The sequence below is a fragment of the Onychostoma macrolepis genome, chromosome 18 (assembly GCF_012432095.1).
Source record: "Onychostoma macrolepis isolate SWU-2019 chromosome 18, ASM1243209v1, whole genome shotgun sequence".
NCBI lineage: Eukaryota > Metazoa > Chordata > Actinopteri > Cypriniformes > Cyprinidae > Onychostoma > Onychostoma macrolepis.
This window is the reverse complement of record NC_081172.1, coordinates 385001-391733: the sequence shown is the minus strand read 5'-3', so window position 1 is coordinate 391733 and position 6733 is coordinate 385001.

The window sequence follows — 6733 nt, the reverse complement described above, 5'->3', positions numbered from 1 at the left end:
GTCACACGGAACAAAACACTCACAGGTCCATAATCCTGTCATTTTCCTGATTCACTGCTCTTTCTTTATCATCTGATCATCTGTTAAAACACACTCCATCTCTTTTTGAGTTCTTTAAAACCCATAGAAAATAAGACTTTTCCAGATGGAACAGGTGCACAAAACACAAATAAATCATATATAAAACCACTCAGATGTCTGAGTCAGTGCATTCATTCACAAGTGCAAAAACATTATATTTTGGTAATTGTTAAAGCTTAGAACTGACTCTATTTATTTTCTGAAAAATATATCAAAATTAAGCAAGTTTTTGGTTAAAAAAAACAACAACTCTGATATTTCGATTACAACAATATCATTCAACCAATATTAATCACATTCAGATATCAGTGTTTTGAACCTTTTTAAAACATTACAGCTTGTTAGAATTGTTACAATTTCAATTTGAGTTTGTTTAATGTAAAATACTCAATACAATGTTAAATATTGTTAATGATGCATATCTGCACTGAACACAGGAGATTCTTCTAAGTCTCAGTCTGGAGGGAGTTAAACACACAAAATTCATTAAACACCCATAAAAACGTTTACAGGGCCACAAATGTACTTCTGAGGAATTTACAGAGACGTTACTGGAAATGTGTGTGTTAAAGTCACAGCGGGACAGAATGAACTCATCGGCATCAGTCTGTGATCTTCCAGAATGAAGTGCAAAAGGGAAAATTAATTATAGAGATAAACAACAATGTCTCCTTTCCCCTATAACACTGAATACTAAATATGTGTGCTCCGGACGTCAGTGATTCCTCAGATCATGTGTCTTGTTACTTTACTTTACTAAGTGATCAGATGCATTATTCCCATACAGCAAAATTATATATTTTCTGGCCAAAATATATGTTAAATATATGTTGTAAACAGTGAAGCTCAATGAAATATATTTTTGAAATTGAAAATATATTTAGTTTCAACTTAACTTCCAAAATATATTTCAAAATGTATTTCAGGGACAAGAAAATACATATCCAGTCTTACAGTAGCCTACATTTAGGCTTTATTTATTATCTGTTTTTATTCTAATTTGTTAAATGTTCACATGTGTTACAAACAACAAATAAAGCTTTTATTTGTGACGTGAGTGAATGTTTTTTTTCTTTTGTATTGAAATATGTGGAGAACAAATCATATTTTTAAAAAATATATATATATATATGTAAATAAGATATATTTGTGTAAATATATCTAAAACATATTTTAGCAACTATATTTTTTGGCCTTTTTTGTATATTTTAAAAATTGAGTATGTACTGTATTGTTCACACACACACACACACACATATATATGTACAAATTTTATTTATTTGTTTATTTTTTGTGCTGGACCAGAAAACAGATTTAAAATTCCCACAGATGCACGTAAGAGGAGCACAAAGTTGCTTTTCTCCAAAGCATACAAGCTGTATATTTCATGATTTCTGATATCCAGTGCTGAACACTAAACAGCAGATAAACAGATCTCAGATCAGCGTTAGTGTTCAGTAACTTCTATCCGGCTCTCGGCGTGAGGTCACGGAGTTAATGGAAATGAAGGAATGCAGATGGATATGAAACAAATTGGACCACAAGCTACAAACGAAGCCGCAGACTTTAACAAGCAGCGTTTATGAGCAGAAACGGGTGAGAATCTGTTGAAATCATCTGTAAAGCAGCCAGATAAACATGAACAGATGCGGCTCTGAAACCTTTACATGTTCAGCTTCACCTGTGAAATCATCTGGACTTCAAACCTGCAAGAAAACTGCTTCTGAATCCAAATACTCAGTGTCTATGACGCAGGTGGACACTTTACTGCTTTTAGCAGCTGTCAGGTAAAAAGTAAATATATAACAACATCATAATGGAAAACAAGCTGAATCATATGCTGCATCCTCATGAATCAGCAGGAGGCGCTATAATATCTACATTCAGTCAGTTTAGTTCATATGTGAATGTGAACACACACAGACTGGTGCACTGCAGGATCTATCAGTCTTCTGTAGCCGAGCACAGGTGCATTGTGGGTAAACCCAAATGTGTGTGTTTATGTTTGTTTATGCCTCAAAAACAGGAAGTGAAAGCAGTGATGTGATGCATATGACCATAATCATGCTGATGGTTATTCACAATCATTACTGAACTCTGTGACATATTTACAGAGGTTTTTATTTTTATTTTGTATTTTTTTGAGTAAAGGCAAAAGATATACTAATAATCAAGAAAGAATGAAAGAATTTTATTCACTAAAAAAAAACATAAAAGAAAATGCATAAATGCATAAATGAATGAATTTAATAACAGTGTTTTTCTCATCTGCACACAAACTGGTACTTTACCATCATTTCTCCAGATATTTTCAGGTCATCAGTGTTTTATGAGTTAATCACTCATTTGCAGGTCCAGGATCCACTGCGCTTCATAAAACATCTCCACATAACCAGATTAACCGCAAATAAGACTCTCAGGACAACTGATTTTCTTTAGCAGATATTTTGCATTTTTTAAGTTTATTATTTATTATTATTATTATTATTCCTTTAAGTGCCTAAATATTCTAATTTAATTAATAATGTAATTTTTGTGATTAAGTGTCTCATACTAAATTTTATCCTATATTTTTTGTTTTCTGCCAAATAAAAATAATACAATTTAAAAACAATTATTAATTAAATTAAATTGAAAAATAAAATAAATAAAATAAAAATAATAGGCATGCATGCACACAACTTAAAGACGTGAAACATATGTGGCTGACATCGCAGGAAAAAGTATGTGAACCTTTGGAAGCTCAAATCTAATGACCAGTTGATGCAGAAATCCATGTAAATCTAAACGGCCTGCATGTTTTCTTGCTACAGTCACTTTTAAACCGATCACACAAGAATGATGTGAATAAACAGCAGCTGTGAGACGACTTCATACCTGTGTTTGCTCCTCCCTTCATCTGCCAATCACGTCTCTTCTGATCCAATGAGCTTTGATCAGGCCTGCCGAGACTCCGCCCCCACACACAGGAGTCTGATGATTGACAGCTCAGAGGGCTGGTACCGTGAGCTCATTAATCATCATTATACAGCAGCAGCAGCTCTTTAGAGAAGCACACAGAACAGACACTCATTCACACGGCCTGAGCGTTTACTGACAAGAGTTCAGACAAATCAGAACCAGAATCTGAGAAACCAAAACTAATGCAGCTGTCAATCAAAACCAGAGGAATAATATTCACATGAGTTTTCATGATGCGAATAAAAAGGTGATGAATGTTTTTATGTAACCCATGGCACTTTTACATCTTAAAACATGTTTTTAATTATGCAAAACAGCACATGACTAATAGCATTAGTGCTAGTGATGGTTAACACACTATGAACTGAACCTGAAGGCGATTTTAATGAGCTCAGGAATTATAGATGAGGAATATCCCTTTATAAAACACAGGCAGTGCTGGGGAGTAACTAGTTACATGTCATTTACTCAGAAAATAAATGTAACTCTAATCTGCTACAGTTACTGAGAAAAATGTGAAATTAAATTAGTTATGAAAAATGGGGTTAGATCTGAATATTTTCACACACACATTTTAACAATTTATTTATATCCACTTAAAAGAAATTCTCTACAGGGACATAAATATTACAGATGCAGTTACATGTACAAAAATCATGGACCAGTGGCATATAATAGATCTTCACAATATTGAGCATATCACTCAGTTGTTACGGGTATAAATAACAACGTCTCCGCCATATATGACGGCTACCTGATAGCAGACAGAGTACAGTACTTTGCTATTATTAACATGTCCTCACTGAGTGCAGTATTCTTCAGAGACAGAATGATCAGCAGAGGGAAGACATGCAAGTTTCCCTGAAGTTTCGGTCCAGTGTTGATGTAATTCCAGGAGAGCTCGCCGGGCTCCTGCAGGTGTTAGCGGGTGGCTATCACCACCGTATGTGGCTGTTGCCCTGTCATAGGTCAAGGGGTCAGTGATGATATCCTCCGAGACTCTCACGCTCTCAGAGTCAGGCCTCACCCACTCCAGTTCAAACACAGAGGTCATGCAGGTCCGGCCAATCTGACCAGCAGAATGAGTGTCCAGTTTCCCACTGGGTTTCCTTGTGAAGCCAAAAGATATACTAATAATCAAGAAAGAATGAAAGAATTTTATTCACTAAAAAAAACATAAAAGAAAATGCATAAATGCATAAATGAATGAATTTAATAATAGTGTTTTTTCTCATCTGCACACAAACTGGTACTTTACCATCATTTCTCCAGATATTTTCAGGTCATCAGTGTTTTATGAGTTAATCACTCATTTGCAGGTCCAGGATCCACTGCGCTCATAAAACATCTCCACATAACCAGATTAACCGCAAATAAGACTCTCAGGACAACTGATTTTCTTTAGCAGATATTTTGCATTTTTTAAGTTTATTATTTATTATTATTATTATTATTATTATTATTATTATTATTATTATTATTATTATTATTATTATTATTATTATTATTATTATTATTATTATTATTATTATTATTATTATTATTATTATTATTATTATTATTATTATTATTATTATTATTATTATTATTATTATTATTATTATTATTATTATTATTATTATTATTATTATTATTATTATTATTATTATTATTATTATTATTATTATTATTATTATTATTATTATTATTATTATTATTATTATTATTATTATTATTATTATTATTATTATTATTATTATTATTATTATTATTATTATTATTATTATTATTATTATTATTATTATTATTATTATTATTATTATTATTATTATTATTATTATTATTATTATTATTATTATTATTATTATTATTATTATTATTATTATTATTATTATTATTATTATTATTATTATTATTATTATTATTATTATTATTATTATTATTATTATTATTATTATTATTATTATTATTATTATTATTATTATTATTATTATTATTATTATTATTATTATTATTATTATTATTATTATTATTATTATTATTATTATTATTATTATTATTATTATTATTATTATTATTATTATTATTATTATTATTATTATTATTATTATTATTATTATTATTATTATTATTATTATTATTATTATTATTATTATTATTATTATTATTATTATTATTATTATTATTATTATTATTATTATTATTATTATTATTATTATTATTATTATTATTATTATTATTATTATTATTATTATTATTATTATTATTATTATTATTATTATTATTATTATTATTATTATTATTATTATTATTATTATTATTATTATTATTATTATTATTATTATTATTATTATTATTATTATTATTATTATTATTATTATTATTATTATTATTATTATTATTATTATTATTATTATTATTATTATTATTATTATTATTATTATTATTATTATTATTATTATTATTATTATTATTATTATTATTATTATTATTATTATTATTATTATTATTATTATTATTATTATTATTATTATTATTATTATTATTATTATTATTATTATTATTATTATTATTATTATTATTATTATTATTATTATTATTATTATTATTATTATTATTATTATTATTATTATTATTATTATTATTATTATTATTATTATTATTATTATTATTATTATTATTATTATTATTATTATTATTATTATTATTATTATTATTATTATTATTATTATTATTATTATTATTATTATTATTATTATTATTATTATTATTATTATTATTATTATTATTATTATTATTATTATTATTATTATTATTATTATTATTATTATTATTATTATTATTATTATTATTATTATTATTATTATTATTATTATTATTATTATTATTATTATTATTATTATTATTATTATTATTATTATTATTATTATTATTATTATTATTATTATTATTATTATTATTATTATTATTATTATTATTATTATTATTATTATTATTATTATTATTATTATTATTATTATTATTATTATTATTATTATTATTATTATTATTATTATTATTATTATTATTATTATTATTATTATTATTATTATTATTATTATTATTATTATTATTATTATTATTATTATTATTATTATTATTATTATTATTATTATTATTATTATTATTATTATTATTATTATTATTATTATTATTATTATTATTATTATTATTATTATTATTATTATTATTATTATTATTATTATTATTATTATTATTATTATTATTATTATTATTATTATTATTATTATTATTATTATTATTATTATTATTATTATTATTATTATTATTATTATTATTATTATTATTATTATTATTATTATTATTATTATTATTATTATTATTATTATTATTATTATTATTATTATTATTATTATTATTATTATTATTATTATTATTATTATTATTATTATTATTATTATTATTATTATTATTATTATTATTATTATTATTATTATTATTATTATTATTATTATTATTATTATTATTATTATTATTATTATTATTATTATTATTATTATTATTATTATTATTATTATTATTATTATTATTATTATTATTATTATTATTATTATTATTATTATTATTATTATTATTATTATTATTATTATTATTATTATTATTATTATTATTATTATTATTATTATTATTATTATTATTATTATTATTATTA